Source organism: Melanotaenia boesemani, chromosome 3 (genome assembly GCF_017639745.1).
Source record: "Melanotaenia boesemani isolate fMelBoe1 chromosome 3, fMelBoe1.pri, whole genome shotgun sequence".
NCBI classification, from domain to species: Eukaryota; Metazoa; Chordata; class Actinopteri; order Atheriniformes; family Melanotaeniidae; genus Melanotaenia; species Melanotaenia boesemani.
Genome location: NC_055684.1, coordinates 5,603,921 through 5,627,355, shown reverse-complemented (window position 1 = coordinate 5,627,355; position 23,435 = coordinate 5,603,921). Strand labels below are relative to the sequence as shown.

At 42.4% G+C, this 23,435-nt stretch overlaps 1 long non-coding RNA gene across 1 annotated transcript in view; it reads left to right on the top strand.

The window, feature by feature from the left end:
• The window catches only part of LOC121637430, a 30,596-nt gene extending 7,412 nt beyond the window's left edge, over positions 1–23,184 (top strand). Inside the window, exon 3 of the long non-coding RNA XR_006009842.1 lies at positions 22,940–23,184. This is a non-coding gene — a long non-coding RNA (uncharacterized LOC121637430). The remainder of the gene's footprint in view (positions 1–22,939) is intronic.
• The last annotated feature ends 251 nt before the right edge of the window (positions 23,185–23,435 follow it).

Below are 23,435 nucleotides of genomic sequence, written 5' to 3'. Positions count from 1 at the left end.
CAGTGATGTTGAGAAGGAGGATTCCTTGATCAGATCCGAGCTCTTTGCAAAGTTTCCTCTCTTACTCCTCCTCATTGCACAAGCTTCTCCTTCCTTCCTTCCGTCCTTACTCGCTGTTTCTTCTTTGTTTTCCTTGCCGGTGCTCCTCTGGGAAGTGGAGGAGTGCTAAAGATGGTTCTGCTGCCATTTATGGCCTAATTGGTATCTCCGGCCTGTTATTTATCTCTTCATCAGTGACTCGTCAGAGCGAGGGAGACAGGGGCTGAGCAGTAATTAAAAGCTTTTCAGATGTTTAGTTTCCACCTCTGAATTTTCTGCAAGATGGAAAGGTGGACTTGAGCTACTTCTGAAAGAAAAAGGCTGTGAAACTAATTAGAAAGATGTGTCTCATTATAGCTCTATAATCAATCAGTGGACATGTCTGTGTGTGTTTACAATGTTATCATGAACATGTCAGCTCTCTCAGCTAACAATCTTAAGAAGGTGAAAAGCAGATGATGGACCATAAAACCCCCGAGCGCCATCTTTTATATCATCACCAGTGTCCCAGGAGCGGTGGTGTGTGGGGTAAACTGTGATGGATGAAGTTTTCCAGGCATTTATATCCCGTCCAGGAGGTTTACAATCCAGCCACTAAATGTAGTTTTATTCAGAGACTCTATCTAGTAAATCCTCAATGATCCACGATAACAGCATTATTTATCACATTTCATCATAAAAACATCACCATCACTACTATGTTGCTAAGAGACCTCTATTTAGACCTGGACATGATGATGAAGCCACTTCCTGTCAGACTTTCCACCAATCAGAGAGCTTAGATTGACGGTAACGTTCAATCAGGAGCAGCCAAAGATCAACCAGTGAGCAGAAAGTTCTATGTGTGTGTGAAAAGAAGAAAAATAATGCTCCTCTATGGCTGGAATAAAGCCAAGAAGACGTTTCTGATGCACAGTGGCGCCACAAACCAGCTGAGCTGGAGTTGTTTTAGTGAGGATAGTAAGTAGATAAATAACTGTAAATAAAAAACAGCTGGAGGAAAATATCTATTGATACATTCATTTTACATCATTTTAGCCTCATAATCTGACACCTGAGGCTGGAAACATCATGTCTGCATCCTGACTGAGATTAAAAGGTTTTCAGCTTCTACATGTTTTTTTTTTTTTTTTTTTTAAGAAAAAAGAGGCAAACCAAAAACAGCTAAAATGGCTGGAGTTTAAAGCGTTAAAAAGGAAAAACAATCTTCTGTCCTCTCTGTGAACATTTGTGTGGATTTTTTAGTTCAGAGGGCTTTCAGGATGGCCGTTAGCTTTCTTTGATCACTAATCCTTTCTCTGGCTTCACTTTCTGTCCTCTTTCTTTTTTTCCTCTGCCCATCTCTGCGCTCTCCTCTCATCTCGTCTCACACGGCCTGTTTCCATGTCTGCATGGTGAGCAGCTTACAGGCAGATATGTAGGGCACGGTGCCCTCTTCGAGCACTGCTCTACCCCTTTTTCGTGCCCCCAATTTGCTGTTCAACTATTTTTTTCGCCCAAATACAGTGCCTACATGCTGCATGTGTTGTTCCATAAAATGATTCGCCCTCACCACTTTGCTCTGATTCACTGGAAATGTGTGCTTAGAGCGTACTCTGCCAAAATCTGACTACAGTCTGCTAAATGAGCATCAAGCTGTGATGAAAAAGGCTTCATAATAAGTGATGAGACCATTAACTCATTAACTAAGGTCATTAATCTCAAAGAGCTCATGAGGAGCTGGAATCATGCAATTCTGAAAGTATCACAATCAAAGGAGAGTCCATTTTGATAAACTTTGGGCTTTGTGGCTTCGGCACAAACAGCATCGTGGGCAGGTTTAGGTGTCGGGACAGTTGATGAAGGTGACTCCTGAAGAGGTCATTAGGAAGCAAGGAGGTAGGACCCAAATGCAGAGCAAAGGTTTTATGATATTTATTTATTTTATTTAACCTTTATTTAACCAGGTAAAAAAAAATTTTGAGAACCAGTTCTCATTTGCAAACATGACCTGGCCAAGAGGCCATATATAATGACATTTTCAGCCACCGCAGGTAGACAGAACAAAAGGAACGCAGGAAGAGACGACACTGGGACAAATCAAACACTTAATCCAGAAACCCACAGACCGCGACAGCCGGAGCAGATGCTGCTGTAATTTAGATGATGTGACAGTAAATCTTAAATGCAAGAACAGCAACAAAGCAATTTCTCAGTGGAAAAGAGTTTGTTTTGACCTGCTGGGTCCAGTCTAGTGATGGACAGATCGTTCTCTGGGGTCTATTTGAATAGTCTGTTTTGCTTAAGAAGGTGACCAATAAACTCAGAAATAACTCAGAAAAATCAGAGTTGCAGCCATAATAATATCTGTTTGAATTCTCTAAATACTAGGAGCTTTAGGGCTTTTATCTCCTGTTAGCTTAAACACTGCAGCATCCTTTCCGACAGAAAAGAAAGAATTCTGGCCCACAAGTGTTGATTGTAAGCATAGCACAAAGGAAGGATATGAGAGTCCTTTGTTATGACCAAGCTTCTTGGTAATAAATCTGACACTGTTGGAAAGTCTGTTATTTTCCTTTTAAATGGAGACACTTGTAAAGAAAATGCATTGTGAGATGAGTAGCAGAGTTTAGTATGCAGGTTGTAGTTCCTTTCTCCTGTGCTAAGCCAAGCTAAGCAAAATAAAGCAAAGCCATGCTAAGCAAGCTAAGCTAAACCAAGCTAAGCTAGACTGAGCTAAACCAAGCTTCACTGAGCGAAGGTAAGCCAAGCTAATCAAGCTAAACTAAGCTAAGCTAAGCTGTGGTGTCACATCAGAATTTGGCTAACTAACAAACCAAGCTTTATCTTAGGGAACAAAATGTTGTATTTTCTTTCTCTGTGTCCTTCCTTTGCTCGTTCCTCTCTTTGCACAGGTTTATTAGCATGACCTTTCTTTCTTTTTTTCTCATGTTTTCAGTCACTTTTCCTCAAGTTTTTTTCCCGTCTCTCAGTTTCAGGTAATCCAACCAGCTGGGCCATGAAATCTCTTGACTGTTACACACACACACACACACACACACAAAACACTGACAAACACTTCAGATTTGCCCTCCAGCATTGATTTTTTTCAGCATGTTCAGAACTTTACTGAGCGCTTTGGTGGTTGGCCAGACGGTTGTAGTGCAACTGAGAGCTTGTAATCTCTCAGCTCTGTGCACAGGTCTTGTTAAGCCTTATTCTCCACTGGGAACAGGAAGGTTAATGTGAATGTGCTTCCAGCAGACTTCAGGAAAGTCTCTGGCTCTGTGTATTTATGGTGGTTCTCTACAACAGGACTTGTCTTCCTTTGATGGCATCTACTAGATCAGAACAACAGAACATTCCTTATGTGGGATGTAGGATTTGTCCATGAATTGTTTTTGTTTTGAAGTCTTATGTAAAGAAAATGCAGTAAGCAGCTGTTCTATACTACTCATTTAGCTAGCTAACTCTCCATTTAGCATTTATTTATGATACAGAGATGCAACAAATGAAATATAGTTGGTCGAAGGACAAGGAAACATTAAATACCCCATATTCCCTCCAGAGGAGGGAGGAGAGTTGGGTACCAGGAGGTAGCTGTGGGTCACAGCTGGAAGTGCAACGGGTAGCAAAGGCTTGGACCAGCATGGAATTGGCAGCAGGGAAGGTGGGGGAGGTAGGGGAGACATGATGGAACGTGAGGGTAGGAGCCTCGGGGCTGCAGGTCCGCCTCAGTACCCGCTGCCGAGACAATGGAGAGAGGATGCCCGGATCGCCTCTTGGCGAGTCCGGGGAGTAATGTCCCACGGCCAGCCACAAGCTGGCCCCATGGGTCTCGACCATTAATGATCCTTGCGCGGGTTCACCTCTGAAAACCTTGTTACGACTCTTACTTCCTCTAGTTAGTCAAGTTTGATCATCTTTTTGGCGTTCCGCCAGGGTCGTGACCAACCCCGGTGGGGCCAATCAGAGGACCTCACTAAACCATCCAGTCGTGTGTACAAAGGGCATGGACCCTTACTGCATGGGTCAAAAGCTTACATTGAGAAACTGATATTTTTTACTGGTAGATATCGACTCCAGAGTATCAATTTGGCCAACCCTAATTACTGCACAATTTCACAACATTCATAGTGTTGTGTTTACATCCCAACGTCATCTGAATGTATTGTTTATTTTGGGAAATAATAGATTATAATGGAACTTTACTTTTTACCCCTGATTTCCACTGAGTGCGTGTGCACCACGGTTTTGTTATGACCTCTGTGGCGCGGCAATCTAAACAGGGAGCACGTCAGGTGTGGAGTGCCTCCGAGTGCAGTCCACCTAGCAGAATCCGCAAGATCACGAAATAACAAGAGAAGTGGAGAAACTTCCAGGATAAACGTCTCATCATCCATGATGAAAAAAAAAACCCTGACCGGTTAAACACGTAATGTTTTCATGGTTCAGCAGCACAGAATTTTGAAAAATACTGGAAGCTTTTACACTGCTCCCATGTCTGCTGTACTGTCTGCGCCTATCTGAACTGTGGAATTTGACGCATTCTGGGTGTGTGTGCCGTAAAAAATTTAGCTGAGAGCCCAGACAAAGCGCTTCTGGGATGCCTCTGATATGCACTGTGGTGCACCCTGTGGGAACCAAACCATTGATTAAACTGATTGCGTAGAGCAGTGGAGGCTGCGGCGCAGTCGTAACGTGGCTAATACTTACCCGGTGGAAATCAGGGGTGAACTATCAACTTTCAAGACTAAATCTACATGTTGAGCAGCTGACTTTTGAGTAGCAGCTACACAGCAGGTACATTGAGACACCACCATGCACGCAGTGACACGTAGCAATGCAGACCTTTTCCAGTTCACTAGTAAACTACTTTCTGATGCAAAAGTGACAGTGTGAAATTCTCTATCCACAGCAAATGTACCGCTCACCACACGTGTATCACGCACTGCAAGTAGGGCACCGATGATCAGTCATGAACATATTTCAAGTTAAAGATTTTGTTGATAAAATGTAGTGTTTTGAGCTACATAAAAAAAGTTCAGCTAACAGCTATAAGATCAGCTCCATACCCAGTCCATCCTTCCTTTTTCCACACAAATGGAAAACATAACCAGAGCCAACCATCATGATCTTAAATGACACGCACCATCGTTAGACGATGCTTGATTGACATAGTTAGTGATCTCTGAGCCAAAAGTCAGCTGTGCTTAGGGCACCCCAAAGGCTAGAACCCTGATAGTTCATTCAAACTGCAGTTCTTTAAGGTTTGAGTTGACTGAGGTGGACTCAGTATGGAGCCCTCCCAGGTACAGGACAGATAGGACTGAGAACAGGTGAAATGCTGGAATAACTGTAAGCCTGTATGTATGTGTGTTTGGGGAATTTGAAGATGTGTGCGTGTGTGTTGGTTGTGTGTGTGTGTGTGTGTGTGGTAGGGGGGGGGGGGGGGGGGCACAAAGCAGTGGCCTGTGGAGAATAAAGGTCCTGTGTGTTATGGAGTCAATAGGCTCTTTGTTTGCTGGGCCTGGGAGACAGTTATCCATGAGGACAGACTGAGACTCGAACACACCAAAATGTACCTAAACACACACACATATTAAGTCACGCATCTCAAATCCCATAACCTGACATGATATGCCTGAATATACCTTCTTTACTTCCTTTTTGTCTCGTATTTGTACCCTCAGCATATTTGGAAGAGCAGAAACTTAATTGTTTTTTTGTTTTTTTCTCCTCCAACCATCTTTCTTATCTGGGCTTGGGGAGGTGGGGCGAGGAGGGTTTACCTGAGCCAGACAGAGGGCATTTTGTGTTGGACAAGAGAGTGAGGAACAGCCAGATGGAGAATGGAAATAGAGAGTAGGAGGAGGGTAAGGTAAAATGGAGGTGTGGGTCTACAGGAATGCAACAGATACAGGTAAAAGCTTTGTGCAGGTACCAAAAACAAGAGCAGAATTCACATGATCCATGATGGTTTTAATGGTCATGTGACGGCATGCGGAGGTTAGCACAAGGGTTGTGGCTTAACTCGCAGAAAAGAAGGATATTGATATGGGAAAGAGAGCCAGGGATTGTTTGCACTGTGATTGGGAGAAGGGAACTGGAAAGTGCTGGACTACTGCTGGCAGTTACTTATTAAAATGTAAGTATAAAACCAAATCTGGAAGCATTTTTTAATATTTTATGACCTTTTCTAATTTTAAAAATTAGACTTTGAGCTATAACCTGCACGTAACACATTCAATGACCTTAAAAATGAGGTCACGTAAGCTTTGAGATTCAAGATATTCAGAGTAAAGAAGAACAATAGGCTCTTCTGAAGCTACCTGTTTTCCACAAGTCAGGATCAGTTCAGACTCAAAAAGTGTATTTCTGCTCTACATGTGTGTCTGAAGGCCGTATGAATAATGCATCGAGGTGTAATAAACTTTCTGTGGAAAGTTTCTGGGCTGCTGACCATCGGGATCAGTGTTAGGATTCGCAAAGGCCCTCAGCTTATCTATGCCTCATATACACATACACACTAATGCAAGAGCACACACACGGTACGCACACACTCATACGTGTGTGCTCTTGCAAACACTGATCGCCTTATCTTACGTCCAAACAAGAAGATAACAAATAAACCACGCTGTCTGTTTCCACAGTGGATCTGGATAAGACACAAATCAGCTTACACACACACACAAACGCACGCCCGTGCATATAGGTGAGGAGGCAGCGTTACATTCGCAGAGATGGAGCTAAAATTTGGGATTACAACCAGGTTGGATGACTGACGTTAATCCTACCTGCCTCAAACTCTCTCTGAGAGCCCGTCTCTGCTTTATCTTTTGTTTCCTTTTATCTCTGCATGTCTTTCCAGCCCTCTGCCTTCCCCATTCTGTCCGTTAGAACAGCCTCTTACAAAGAAGCCACTCTTACTCAAAACTGCAAAATGCCTCTTTGTTCACAAATCCGCACCTGTTGTTCATGTATTTCTGGTTATCAGTGACTTCAGATGTGCATATACTGTATGTTTTTTCCTCGATTTTCAAAGCAGAACTTTTGCATTTCGGAAATAATCTTTATTACTTGTTGGCAAACAGTTATTACTTTGAGTAACAAAATAAGGCCAAAGCTAACAGGTATTTGGTTTGGCATAAAAACAAGAAAAATGTGAATTGCAAAAACTGATGTATTTCCAACAACCTGCTGCCAAACTAATTTTAACTGAACTCCTTTTCAGACGCTACATGCTAACAGTGGCGCAGAGAGTCGTCTTTAGTTAAAAACAATAGTTATGTATGAAGATATTTTACATTTGATTGGTTGTTTAACAGATCATACCAGAGGTCAGTGTGTAAACATCATGACAAAGCGTTCATATGAAACGGAATAACACCACACAGCTATCTTAGCAACCTAAAGTCAGACGATTATTTGCCCATTTTACATCATGCAACACGATTCAAGTGTATGGGGTGACTAAAAGTTCTAAATAAATCTAAATATTAGATCTAAATTTTATATGTTAAATCTAAATATTAAATATAATAATATCATATAAGTCTAAAATTTATGTTAAATATAATTAATGATATAAAATCTTGTTGAAACTGTAGTTATGTTTCAGATGTAATTTTGAGGTTGTTCATAATGTTTTCTACAAGAATTATTTATTAAATACAAACATCTTGATCATGTAGTCGTGCTTTAGACTATAACAAAAGTAAAAACGTGTAGTTTAAATTATTTATAGGTTATTTTACTGTTATTTTACCAGTCCGGCCCACTGGAGGTCAGATTGCACTGACTCTGGCTCCCGAACTAGAAGAGTTTGACCCTCCTGCTCTAAAGGGAGGTCGATGGTTTCTCGTAGCTGCATCCCTGCTGGGAAAGGAAAAGCCCATTTTACCCTCAGAAAGAGCAAGAACGATGTGTAGCCTGTGTAATTAATCAGTTTCACTGATTATAAACTGAAACATTTGGATGCACAAAAAGTTGCTTCTAAATACACAGTGTAAGCTGAATGTGGTGTGGATCCCAGGTTCAGGCTCGCTAATATAAGCCATTTCCAAACATTCAACATGTTTACTTATTAGAAAAAACAAACATTAGATATAAAATGTACTTTTTAAAATACAATTTCATCTATAAAATGGTAAATGGTAAAGATTAAGTTTAGCTTGCTGTAGATATTGGTATTGATCTAAAAACCTAATACTAACCAGGCTTTTTATTGGGGACACTAAAAATCTCTTTAGCCCCATTATCACACGTTTACAGCAGAAGTTCCTGCTTTTTAGACTTGACTTAGCCAATTAGCTATTCAGCAGCAGGGTTACTTGGGCATATCACTAGCTTAAAATGAATAATTCACAAATGAAACTTTTATCAGAGTTTTAAATAATTCAGATTTATTCCTGATCTCCTTTTATCTCAGTCAGGATCATTAAAAAAAAAAAAAAAAAAAACGGGGTACATCAGATCCCACTGGTGTCCCTACACGGTGTCATGCTGTACTTGGGCATGTGGCGGCTGGTTTCTGTGTGTATTTGTAGATGCATGTGGGCCGCTTTGCCTCCCTCTTTCTCTCTGTTAACGTTGACTCATCCATTTTTTAGTCATTTAATAATTCAGAGGGTCTGCAGGCTGTGTTTTCATCTGTCTCATCACAGCGTTCGCCCGTGAAAGAACCCCGAGAAATCACACGCCACCTAAACATGACGTGAGTTCGATGGCTGGTAGTGAACAGGAAATTGGGGGGTGGGGGTGTTGGAAGATGGGTGAGAGTGGGATCGAAGCACAGGAGAGAGAGATTGGAGGATACATGGGAGACAAGAAGGATACACGGTGGAGCGAGGTGTCTCAGCACTGTTGTAAATCCTCTGCAGGGCCTTGTAAGCTGTCAGACAAGCTGAGGGTATTAAAGCCATGAAGTGAGAGAGCTACACACACGTTCGGACACACACGCGGATCATTGTGGGGAAAGAAAAGTTTACTCCTGCCACCAGTGTGACTGACTCACTGCTGTGTTTTATGGCTTTCTATTCCTATGTGATTTTCTCTGGCATGTCACATAGGGTCTAAAGCCATTGGGTACAGAGTGGGAGATCTGCAAACGAGGATTAGATGGATATATGGAATGGCACAGCAGGCATAAAAGCAGAGTATGGGGAGGTTTATACTACATCTACGCACACACATGCACACATGCATATACTGCATGGCCTGAGGGGTTTTTGTCTCTGCTTGCAGGCAGCTCAGTGCAGCCCAGCTAATTGCCCCCTTCTGAGGCAGGCTGAAGTGTGTATCAGTCCCTGAAGCTGCACACAAACAAGCACATGGACACTTTATGTTCGGTCTGTTACTGTGTTTGTCACCCACTCTCTCTCACTTGTATTACACCCACATACGCACATGCACAAACACACTACACACACTCGCCAGGCCTGCCGGTGCTGCTGACTCAGGTTGGTATTTAATGAAGCTCTTGGTTTCACCTCGCGTCTCCTAATCTCTGCACTCATTTCTGATTGGCTGCAGCGCGCTGGTGAAAACTGTTAACGTTGGGAGTTTACTGGGCTTTAACCTCTTCCTGACCAGAGCTCCCTGTATATAAGATCTGTGCTGTGCAGTGCAGACGTTAGATAGCAGCAATGCCAACATGTAGCATAGCAACATGACAGGGAGAAACTCTGCTAAAAAACTCTACCAAGCATCGGCATCCAAACCAAAGACAGTTCAAACCCCAAGCAGTTCTATGGGAATGTAGAAAACCAGGAGAACATCTCTGTCCACTTTAGAGCTTCTGCTAATTTGTCCACACAAACAAGGGGTCACATGACAGCAGAGACTCTGCTGGTTACAAAGACGTCTGTCTCATCACTGTGGGACAGAAACTCTGGAGCTAGCAGCCAGAACCAGAAATCATGTCCTACTGTTGCTGTTTATGATGAAAAGTTTGATTCCAGCTCTAAAAACTCTGTTAACGTTTCTCCTATGACTCTGCCTTTGTTTGAAATGAACCATGAAGGTCCTGCTGGTTTCCATGGAGATGAAGGAGGTTTATAGTGAAGGGTTCACTCTTCCTATCATAGAATATCTTGGCTTCACTTCTTCCTGGACCCTCATGGTATTTCTAAGGTGAATGTGGGGCTATCCCTGGATCCTCCTGACTCTGACCATTGATAGAGGCGTCCATCATCATCATCATCATCATCATCGGCCGATGGCTTCCTGAGATATTTACCTGCGTAACACCTCAATTAAACACCTGGAAACCTGCTCAGCTTCACTTTTTACCTTCTAATGTAGCACAGTTCGGCCTCAGATATTATTTTACTCATTCCTAGAACTACTTTACCTATTCCTCGGATTACTTTACTTATTACTAGGATTACTTTACTCATTCCTAGGATTACATTACTCATTCCTAGGACTACTTAACTCATTCCTAGGACTACTTTACTCATTCCTAGGACTACTTTACTCATTCCTAGGATTACTTAACTCATTCCCAGGACTACTTTACTCATTCCCAAGATTAGTTTACTCATTCCTAGGACTACTTTACTCATTACTAGGACTACTTTACTCATTCCTAGGATTACTTAACTCATTCCCAGGACTACTTTACTCATTCCCAAGATTAGTTTACTCATTCCTAGGACTACTTTACTCATTCCTAGGACTACTTAACTCATTCCTAGGATTACTTTACTCATTCCCAGGATTACTTTACTCATTCCTAGGACTACTTAACTCATTCCCAGGATTACTTTACTCATTCCCAGGATTACTTTACTCATTCCTAGGACTACTTTACTCATTCCTAGGACTACTTTATTCATTCCTAGGATTACTTAACTCATTCCCAGGACTACTTTACTCATTCCTAGGACTACTTTACTCATTCGTAGGACTACTTTACTCATTCCTAGGATTACTTAACTCATTCCCAGGACTACTTTACTCATTCCCAAGATTAGTTTACTCATTCCTAGGACTACTTTACTCATTCCTAGGACTACTTTACTCATTCCTAGGACTACTTTATTCATTCCTAGGATTACTTAACTCATTCCCAGGACTACTTTACTCATTCCTAGGACTACTTTACTCATTCGTAGGACTACTTTACTCATTCCTAGGATTACTTAACTCATTCCCAGGACTACTTTACTCATTCCCAAGATTAGTTTACTCATTCCTAGGACTACTTTACTCATTCCTAGGACTACTTTACTCATTCCTAGGATTACTTAACTCATTCCCAGGACTACTTTACTCATTCCCAAGATTAGTTTACTCATTCCTAGGACTACTTTACTCATTCCTAGGACTACTTTACTCATTCCTAGGATTACTTAACTCATTCCCAGGACTACTTTACTCATTCCCAGGATTACTTTACTCATTCCTAGAACTACTTTACCTATTCCTCGGATTACTTTACTTATTACTAGGATTACTTTACTCATTCCTAGGATTACATTACTCATTCCTAGGACTACTTAACTCATTCCTAGGACTACTTTACTCATTCCTAGGACTACTTTACTCATTCCTAGGATTACTTAACTCATTCCCAGGACTACTTTACTCATTCCCAAGATTAGTTTACTCATTCCTAGGACTACTTTACTCATTACTAGGACTACTTTACTCATTCCTAGGATTACTTAACTCATTCCCAGGACTACTTTACTCATTCCCAAGATTAGTTTACTCATTCCTAGGACTACTTTACTCATTCCTAGGATTACTTTACTCAATAATTTATTGAATTAAATTAATATTAATTAATTAAATTAATGTGGTTTTCTTTTAGGAGGAGATAACGATTTACATGTTTAACTGTGTTCCAGGTGAATTTACTCTTACATCGTAACACGTATTATATTACAGCCCTTGTCGTCATGAAGATATGTAAATTATTTTGGGTGGGTCATTTCAGACAGGAGGCAGAAAAAAGGCCCCATCAAGAAGAGGTTAAAAACTCATTATGTAACTTTCTGACCATAAAACTCTGCGTCCCAGACTGGTTAGATGGCACAGTGACGTCTATTATGTGCATTTCTGGAGCCGTGGCTGCACACCAGCATCCACAGGCTGAGAAACCACTATACAACTTCTTCCTGCGGGATCCTGCATGATGTTGCAGCTGAGCTTCACTTTACGCACCACGTCACACGCTAGCAAATGCCCTGGCTGTTCTCAATACGCACCATGGCTGATTCAGTAACGAAGAGCAAGAAGACATTATCGGAAAAATGAATGAGAGAGATAGACAGGACAAGAGATAAGACAAGATCCAGATAAGAAATTCTTTTACTATCAGAAGAGATTTCACAGTACAGGTAAGATGAAGATGTTTGCTAGGTTAGCTGTCGATGGGGGCATCACTGAGAAAGTTCTGTCATGCATCTTAAAGACTACTTCTGTGTGTGAGAGAGAAACAGAGAGCCTGATACGCTGTAGGAGAGGGGGAGAGTAAATGAAATGCCATGAGAAGAGTGTAATGGTAAAGAACTTTTTCTTCTTTTTGAGTGGCAGCACTCAATAGCCATGCCAGGCTTTACTGCAGTGTGTGTGTGTGTGTGTGTGGTGTGGTGTGTGTGTGTGTGGTCTTCCCTACTGACTGAAACTCAACAAATTTCTCTGCATGGAGCTTCTTGCTGGAAGCAGTGAAAAATGTTGAGGAAAGCCTTGTACGTACACACTCACATTTCACATATTACTTTGAGAAGTTTGAATCCCTCAAGATTTGTTCTTCTCAACCCTCCCAATTTTAAAAAGAAGTTAGGAACTTAAATAGTTGAGAGTGAGAGCTTAGTGTGCACTCAACTTCTCCCCCTCCTCTCCTTCCTCCCTAGGCATGTGGCGCGGGGGGGCTCATTGGTTGCGGTGGTGTGTGTCCTGGTTGTGGGAGAAGGCTGCTCCTGGCCTGTCCTGCCCTGCAGGGCCTCCCCAGGAAACGGGGTGCCTACTGCCACCAGAGGCTCATCCTCTGGAGGGAAGTCTGCTTCCCTCTAGTCTTACATCCCCGGACCCCTCTCCTACCCAGCTCTATCTCACACACATGTAGGGTTTTGGGAGGTGTGCACGTCGTACTGGGTGGAGCAGGGGGGGGCATCTAAGTGGGCTCCTTGGCTGCATCCTGTGGCAACTCGCCTCTTAGTTTTATTTACACTTAGACATCAAAACACGAGAAACGCTCTTTGGGCTGGGTGTCCTTCGCTCTGGCCACCCTGGATGGCCAGACGGGATCAATGGCTGCTGATCTTGGCTAATTTTGGAAAATAAAACTTGATTTGCTAGGGGGTTGATGTTGGGGGTATTAAGTTAATGAGAACGTGTCCCTGGTTCAGAATAAAAAATTTGTTGGAAGAGAAAAATCACAACAAAGTTAAATTTTGCAGAGTTTATTTAAATCCTACTGGTGTCTTTTCATGGATGATAATGTTGAATTCATCATTTACACTGTTTTAGAGGAGATTTCAAGATTTATATATCAAGATATATATTGTGTATCAGGATAAGGCAAAAAAAAAAAAAGCAGTAGCAGGATATCAGTCATCGGCCATATCCCCAAGCCCTAAAATCACATCACTGGCTCTGGCAGTAGGTGAAAGAGCAACTTCAGGACACATAAAAATCAGTTGGTGTGATGGCAAATCTGCAGGCAAGATCAGCTGTGTCAAAAGTTCCAACAATATCTAGACCAAGCTTTTTCCATGGTCCATCAGGCAGTGGGACAAGCTGAAGAGGAGCAGAGTGTGTTCGGGCAGTCTTGTCATTAAACTGGCAAATAACACACACAGCCATGGAAGAGTGTGCACCAGAGTCCATTTTTGGCCACCATTAAGCATTGCTTTGAGCAGACAATACCTTGATGACTCTTGTAAGCAAGAGTGATGAGTGCATGTCTCACTGAAAGTGGTGCAATAAGTCTACAGCCTCTGAGAATGTAGTTATCCACTATTAAAAGTTACTCTCTAATCTTAGTAGTAAGATGCAAGTGTTTCAGAGACAGGGTTTATGGAGGGGGGGGGGGGTATCCATTTTCAGTCTGGGTGCGCAAAGCAGACAGTTCAGGGCAGGAAAGACAGGCAGAGACAGAGTAACAGAAATCTGTGCTACCATGTCAGGTTCTGGGTCCAGAGTGGCATCAGCAGACACAGGTAAGAGACGACGGGAGAGACAGTCAGCTGTGTAGTTCTGAGAACCTGGGCGGTAGACGACATCATAACAAAAACACAAGATACGGCCAGCCAGCGAGTGATACGCATTCCAGCTCGACCAATTCCCAAATACTCAGGAACATCGTCAGCGCTTGCTGGTGTGTACGGGGAGTGAAATGTTTTCCCACAACCATGTTCGCCATTTTCGTGTAGCCCACACACCAGCAAGGGTTTTTTTTTGACAGCTGAAGACCTTCGCTCAGTCACAGTCAGCGTGCGGGAGGCAAAAGCCACTGGCTTCTCTGTGCCATCAGGTGGCACTTAAGCCACCACAGCAGCAAGTCTGTAGTCACTAGCGTCTGTGGAAATGACAACATGCAGAGGAGGATCAAATAGTGTAAGTGCAGTGCTGTTCGCAAGTTGTTGTTTAACCTCCTCAAAACCAGTTTGTGCTGCCAGGTTCTACGTAAAACCGTCCTTGCCATTGGCACATGCACATAGGGCCACAACAGTTGCAAAGTTGGACAAAAACTTACAGAGTACCAGGAGACTTGTCTTTGTGTATGTCACGAGCTGAAGGTCTGGTGGGCACAGCAGTGTGTCACTGAAGAATTTTGTGTTAATGTGGTGAGGCAAATTAGATACTGCAGAGCCTGTACCAACAATCAGTTCAATGTCTTTAGCAGTGCTAGCAGGCGTGCTGATTTTAATTCTGCGTTGCAATTTCTGGGGTGCATGCAAGAGGTCTCTCAGATGTAGCACGGTCAGGTCAGGTAGATGCACTTCACGCACCTCTCCGTTCTTGGATGAAAGACAAACACAAGCAAAGTGTCCAGCTTTGTGGCATAATTTACATGCAGCCATAACAGCAGCGCACCGGGGAAGTTAGCTAGATGTTTATCCAAACCACACCTAAAACAGCTCTGGGCAGGCTTGGAAGCAGCAGGAGAGCTACGCTGACTAGTATTTCGTTTGCACTTATTTTTTGCAGAGTGTGGATGGGGCTGCACAGCTTAAACTGAACTATTGCAGTCTGCAGCTTCTGTTTTAGCTCGTTGTGTAATAGCGTAGTCCAGCGTCAAATCTGGTTGAAGCAAAAGTCTCCTTCATATGCTAGAACTAGCCACATGTTCGCTGATCGCAGGTCATTTAATCTAGTTTATCTTCGAACCGACATTTGGAAGCAAGGTTGTGTAATGCGGCCACGTATTGCACAACAGTGTCATGCCTGTGTTCGCTTCCTAAAAGCGTGTCGTTCCACAACAGCATTAACTTTTGGGGGGAAAGTGCTTCTCTAGAGCCGCAATGACAGAAATAAAAGTGTCACCTGCATCCGGTAAAGAATAGAAAATCTGTTGTCCCTCTGTTCCCAAGCAGTGAAGTAAAGTCGTTCCTTTACATGCTTCAGGCCCGGCATTCCACAATGCATTAATAACAAGTAGGTGGTGGTTGAACATACACATCCACAGTTGAAGGGCAGTGCTGGTTCTCTGGTACACGGCAAAAACACTGGAGGAGAATGGACGTTTGTGACTATGTTCAGTTTGTGGAAGAAAAAAATCGACGTGAAAAAAACATAGACTCCCTCGTCACTAAAACGTACTGTTGGACAAAATGAAACTCAGGTCTTAATGATGAACAGGCACCTTTAATAGCGGATGTCTCGAACTTATCAGTAACATAGCATACCACATCTCAATCTGCCCATCTTAGATCTCCCCTGGAAGTCCAGCAGTTCTTACGACCCCACCTAGTGGTGTGGAATAACAGCACAAGAACTTAGAAGACACAACAGACACTTTGTAAATCAGCTATACAATATTACATTCACTGCCTACTTCATCAGGTCCACCTGTTCAACTGCTGTTAACACAAATATCCAACCATCCAATCACATGGCAGCATTTAGTCATGCAGACATGGTGTAGATGACTTGCTGAAATTCAACCTTTCTTTGGGGATGGGGTTTACCACAGCATGTTTGCAGTAGCTGAGCCAGATTTAAGTGAGAGATTAATCAATTTTACCAAACAGGGGCCGACGACATCAAAAGTTTTTAAAAACAGCAATGTTAGAACAATGTCAGCAGGGCTGGATGACTGTTTTATCTTGCCCACTAAGGCCATCACATCCTGCAGGCTGACACAAGTGAAGGAAGACCAAGAGCACATAAGTGAGAATTCGGTCGAACAATATTTATAAGCAGACGATTGATAGTGGCCCTAATGTCTTGTACTTTGTTCACGAAAAAATTCAAAGTTATTACAGACCTCCTGTGAGTATAAAGGCACATGAAGAGCTGAGGGTGCAACAAGGTTTTCACTGGTGTCAAACAAGACTTTCAGATTTTTTTATTATAAGAAACAAGATTAGAGAAAACAGCTGAACAAGCTTATTTTATCCTTCATTTATTTCCTGCATCACGTCTTTACGGTGGAGTCTTTGCACCTCTAAGCTAGTGGATTTCCACAGATGCTCCACTTTCTGGCACTTTCTCCTAAGACTACAAATGCCTTCATTCCTCCACCGAGTGGGCTTCTTACTTGACCCTGAAGTCTTTTTGACTACAAACAGTGGCTATTTAAACTTGTCACAAATGTTTCAACATCACTATCAGAAAAGGAATTGGGCTCAAAAGAGGCAGAGAAATCACTGAATACTGTATAATTAAGAATGTGTTTTTGTTTTACAACACTGTAAAACGGAGCAGGCAACAGCTTACAAGATAAATGATATACAGCAGTGGTCACTGATTTGAAAATCTTCAACGCATAGTTGATCAATGTTAAGTCCACAAGAGAAAACCAAATCTACCATTTGACCTGTTTTATGAGTGGGGCCAGAAAAGTTCTGAACAAAATTCAAAGAGTTTTTGATCACCAACAGTTCTGCTGCCACTGAACAAGAGGGATCATCAATGTGAAGACTGAAATCGCCCTGGATCAAAATGCTTTCTAATTTAATAATAGATGTCAAAAACTCAGAGAAATCATCAAGAAATGAGCGTGAAGGACCAGGAGGTCACTAAAGTAAGACACAATAATTGGAGTGTGTTTTCCCAACCTTACGCATCTATTGCTCAAAAGAGTTGAACGAGGTTGTGTCAATCAGCCTGCTGCAGAAAGAGTCCAGCTGAAGACCAGCTGAAGTCTCCACGGCGTGCACACGGAGCAGCCCAGGAGGGCCCAGCTCTTTAAGATGAAAATCCATGTTTTCCTGCTGCCACGACTTTGTGAGGCACATAAAACCCCACTTCTCCTTAGTAAAAAGGTCACACAGGGTAAAATTATTCGCAATAGCGCATGTGTTTAGCAGGAAAATCCTGGTGCATGGGTATGCGCACTGCCTTGGCACCTGGATGAGATGATTCGCTTGGCAGGTAACCGGACACAGGACACACTTGCGGTATGCAGGAATACGAGCATTCCGGGTTGGAAATATCCTGTCCGAGATACATGCCCTTTTCCCATCAGACTTGCAGACCTGAACTGGACCCGTTCAGCCAAGATGAAAAGCCTCGGAATCGCCACTTCCGCAGCTTGATCAGGATACCAGCCCTGGATCCCCTCCTCCATCTCCTCCCACAGCATCTGACTAGCAACAGCAACTAGCAACACACACCCTCTGGTGATGATGTAGAGCCCTCCACTTTTGGAGGGAAAAACTCAGTGTACCTGTCCCAGGTAACACAAACATCCTCCATGTGTGCCTCAAAACAGAACGTGTGTTGATCATACTGTTAAATTGCTGAGACACCGCCATTAGTCAATAGGGTTGAACCAACAAAGTATAGCAGAAGAAAAATCACAAAGATACGTGAGAGTAGAGAATTAGAAGAAGCACAGCCAAAAAAAGGCGCCATCTTGCTAATGTGTTGATAGGCCAAGTTGGTCCCTGAGTACCAACATGGCCTGGTTTAACCAGCACAGCCTACCTAAGTATTGTTGCTGACCATGTCCATCCCTTTATGACCACAGTGGAGCTTCTGATCTTCTGATGCTACTTCCTGCAGGATAATGCACCATGTCACAAAGCTCAGATCATCTCCACCTGCTTGAAGAACCAGTCATCAGTTTTCTCCAGCAGCAGCTGAAACGTGGACATCCGTCCACTGTCTTTCTGTCCACCTGAGGTGAACTTGTGTCCATAGAACTCGGGTCAATTCACAGGTCAATCATGGATTTCTTCTTATGTAATACAGCTTCAGGTTATATTTCTGGATGCAGAGGTGGACTGTGTTGAGTGAAATTGGATTTCCAAGTTAGTCCTGAGCCCATATTGATTATCGTCTTAAAGTGCAGTGATGCCAGAGGGCCTGAAGGCCAGAACCATCCAAAAGTGGTTTCTGTGCTTTGCCTTTACACAAATATTTTCTGAGACTCCTAAAATCTTTTCACCATATTCTGCTTTGTAGATGTTGAAATGCCAGTTCTTTGCAAGTGTGCAATTAGAACTTTTGTTCCTCTTATAACCAAAATGTATAGCTTTACTAGTGTTTTTTGTACATGATAGATAGATAGATAGATAGATAGATAGATAGATAGATAGATAGATAGATAGATAGATAGATAGATAGATAGATAGATAGATTGATTGATTGATTGATTGATCTTTATTTGACAGTTGTACAATACAACATAATTTAAAAAAGACTCAGCCTTAAGGTGCTTTAATGATGCTGTCATTCATATTAAATACATTAAAACATGTAATCATCAACATTCAGCATTCAATCATGACATACACATACATCTACATACAAACATATACACATATGCACGTACACATTTTACACACATAAACATACACCCCTATATAAACGCATACATATGTGCTGTATTTGTATTATGTCTTAGCAGCATTTAGAACATTGATTGCAGTGGGATAAAAGCCGTTTCAAGCCTGCTTGTCTTCGTTTTGAGGCTTTGGAATCATCTGCTTGATGGCAGCAGTTCTGGCATCGAATTCTGGATTAGTTTATGGTTTCTGAATAAAATCAAACCAATCAGTGAAGACAAAATTATTTCCCCTATTTCTGACTGAATTAAGCAAATTTACGAACTAGAGATCTATGAGATGTTTATTTTCTCAAAATGGTTTTTATGTTGAATGTTGTTATATTCTCAATTAAACTTGTTTTCCAGGTAAGACTTTACTTAGCTAGATTACTCTATACTATCAAGAATTGTCACATTTCGAAAGTTGTGCACACATGATGTGTGAAAATAGTTTTGAAAATGCAGCTCCTGGAGGTCGAAAGTCAGATCTAGGAATTAGCAGCCATATTTAAAGGAGGGAGGTCAGAGCTAGTGAGCCTTTCCCAACTTTCCAAGCAGGATAACTGACTTCAAGGAGCGTTCTTGTTGCATTTCCGACTGGGAACTTGGAAAATCCGGCTTCCAACAGTACAAATCAAACGCACCATAACTTCCTGCCACCTGCAAGTAGCCTCTGCTGGCTGCTCAGTAGCTTTATTATTATTATTATTATTATTATTATTTATTATCAACCAGGGTTCTCAAACTCAACTTACCTGGGTCCCAGTCTGGGTGAGGCTGGGCCACATCAATTGTTAAACAAATAAAGGGTTTCAAGTATTCCACAAAAACACAACCGATGCAATGTTCTCAATCTTTATTAATAACTATTTAGAACAGGCAGAACATGGCAGGCGTTCTTTAGAAAAGGTTCTTTAGAATATAGGCTTCTCTTCCTCCTAGCCTCCTAGGCTTCCTCCTTGCTGCCAGAGACTTGGCAGCGCTTCCTCTTACACAGCTGAGCCACGTTTGGCTTAAGGGGAGAAGCAACTGAGACCCTCAGTATGGCTTGAAGATGCTCATCTGTAAGTCTGGACCTGAACTTTGACTTATTGAAGTTCATTGTGGAGAAGAACTTTCACACAGACTGGCGCTGCCAAAACGGCCCATGATCTGCTTGAACATCTTGAAAAGCTCAGGGAACATGGGGGGCAATTCCCTCGAAAATAGTTCAAGCTTGTCTGTTTTTCCACTCACCTCCCTGAACTTGGCTTTGAGTTCAGATCAATTCGCTCCATCTGAAGCATGGGGTGGGGGCATCTTCCACATCGAAGGAGAAGGGGTCGGCAATAATTTGAAATGTGACTGTGTGTGTGTCTTGAAGTCTGCAAACCTATGATCAAATTTTTCCGCTAGCTTTACAATGGTATCAGCATACTTCTCACCATTGAATGGTATGCCTGAATCCAGGAATGCCTTGTATACTGGGAAATGGCAGAGGTTTGTCTGGGAAAGTTGGGTTTTCCATAACACAAGGTTTGTGGAGAATGCCCTAACATAGCCATAGCACTGGTAAGCTGGCCCTGGCCTTGTAACTTCTTGTTCAGTACATTCAGCTCCTGTGTGATATCAACAAGAAAAGCTAAGTCCATTAGCCATTTGGGATCACTTAGTACAGGAACAGTCATCCTATCCTTCTCCATGAAGGCTCTCACTTCTGCTCTCAACTCAAAATCCTCTTCAAGACATTCCCCCTGCTGAGCCAACATACCTCGGTGAAATAGAGCACATCCTCATATGCTGACTCTATTACCTCCAAAAAGGCGCTGAACTGCCGGTGCTTTGAGCCCCTGGATCTGGTGCGGTGGATGCATTTCACAACGTCAGACATCACATTGTCAAACTTCAGACATTTGCTGCAAAGGGCCTGCTGAAGGATAATGCAGTGTAGAGCGATGGCCTCTTCCACACCCTCCTCTTCCAGTTTTCTTTGAAGTGTCACCCGTCCATTTCTCCTCCCTGTCATTGATGGCGCTCCGTCGGTTTTTATTCCAGCAAAACTCTTCCATAGTAAGCCGGCTTCAACAATGGCATCACACAGCTGGCGGAATATCTTCCGACCAGTGGTCTGGCCATGCATTGGAATCACCGTGAGCACATCACTTCAAATTTGTCATCAACACCACGGACATATTGCGAGCTGCAGAATGTCAGTCACGTCTGTGCTCTCATCATGAGCGACTGAGTGTGAATGGAAATGCTTTCTCATGCAGTTGATCATAAATGTTACTGGACAGGTCAGAAACGCGCTCTGCCACTGTGTTGGCTGAAAGGCTGATGTTGCTAAACTGACCCTTCTTTTCCGGACAGACTGTACTTGCAGCCTGTAACATGCACTGTTTGAAGAACTCGCCATCTTCGAATGGTTTTCCTGCCTTAGCAATCATCTCACTCACCACGTAGTTAGCCTCTATTGCCACATCACTCTTTTGTTTGCTTTCTTGAAAACAATTTTGTTGTCTCAGTAAACATGTTTTAAATTTGGCGACCTGGTCCTCTCGCTCATCTCCACGGTATTTTTCATACTCCTCAGCATGTTTAGTTTAGTAATGACGTCTGATGCTGTTCTTCTTGTGCACCGCAACTTTATCTGTGCATATTAGACACATCTGTGCTCTATTCCGTCTCCCATTTCTCCTGAAATTGTCTGTGCTCATCGCCAAGCTTTCTTTTCATGGCAGATTTTGAAAAAGACATGACTGGAACTGAATGACAAAAAAAAAAAAAAAAAAAAAATGCAGGCTACTTGCATTGGGTGGCAGGATATGTTTTCCCTCCACTCGGTGACACTCCCAAAACATGTTTCATGTGACCAATGTTGCTAATTCATGTTGTTGTCAGGAGCCTGATCTACGGTAGCCCACAAGTGTTAAAAAAATATAAAACGGCCAAGGCAAGGCAAATGAGAAAAAAACGTGGGGGTCACACTAACACTTAAGTAGGGGGCCAGAAAATAATAATCCACCGGCCACAATTGGCCTCCAATTGGCCGCAAGTCTGAGACCCCTGCTTTAAAGTGAAAGAGGATAAGCTTTAATTGCATAACGAATTGTCTTATGTAGGAGCACCAGATAACTAGATAGTTAAACAAGTAAACTAGCAATCTCCTGGAGTGTTCTCTGTGAGGTAAAACGAGCACATTCAGAAGGTAGGGGGATCATTTTTACCTGGTAAATCTTACTTGAGAGAACAGAAGGAGTTTTAAGTGTAAGGAGATTAGTTTGGATATTTTCATGCACATTAATTGTTCTCTCTGTGTATGTGTGAGTTCTCCGTGGGTACTCCGGCTTCCTCCCACTATCCAAAGACATGCATGTTAGGTTAACTGATCACTCTAAATTCTCTCTAAGAGTGAGTGTAAGCTTGAGTGATTGTCTCTCTGTGTTGTCCCTGAGATGGACTGGCGACCTGTTCAGGGTGTACCCTGCCTCTCGCCTGCTAATTGCTGTAAATCAAAGTAAAGCTAAAATTGAGCCCAAACCAGACAAGAATTCATCCAAATCGTAAAATGTGGATGACTTGAATTTATCTAAAGTTCTTAAATATTGTGGTGACAATAATTTAAATTGAGGTAATTTAGTAGTTTCCTGGATTTTTTAGGTTTGAAGTTGCCACAGCAATAATTAGATAAACATCAGTGTTACAGTTATTTGTAATTTTCACTTCACTACATTTTTTTAAACTTTTGTCAGGTTTTAGTCGAACAGTGAGTGGATCCTATTAGAATAAACAATTTCTTCATTCTATAAATTAAAAACTTCAGTCAAAATTCCCAGCCTGTACATGCATAAACATGACAAAGATATTCTTCTCATCCTCTTTGATTCCAGATATCCAGGTGTGTTGGAAGGTGTGGTTTCAGCTTTCAGCAGATTGCTGCAGGGGGGAGAAATGATTTAACGCTCCCCCTCTTCTTCTGTCCTTTCACAGGTGGATGCAGTCCTTCAGATAGGCCATGCCCTTCACCTGTGCCTGCTTCTGTGGCCTGAACGGCTTCTGTCGCAGACGGAGGAAGAAAAAACAGGATCAAGTGGTGGAAGAGGAGGGTGAGGAGGAAGAACAAGCGAGGGATGAGGAAACAGAGGTTTGACAGCTGGGCTGTCGGCTGAACTCTCCCCTCCTTCACCAGGGTGTTCTCCTTTAAGAGACAGAACAGTTTGACCTGGGTTGCAGCTGCTCAGGTGACTTTATGTCTGTATGTGGGTGGGGGTGTCAGAAAACTCAGGCTTTTATCAACAATTCAGAATGAGACAATCCTGTATTTATTTATTTTTATTTTATTTTATTTTATTTTTTTAGTAGAAACTATGAGTTAAGACTTAACGTTCACCCTCTTTTCTACTTTTAACTGCCTGAGCTTAACAACCGCAGGGCTGTCTTGATTCATTCCCCTCAAGATAATTCAGACTGATGAAAATATCAGCCT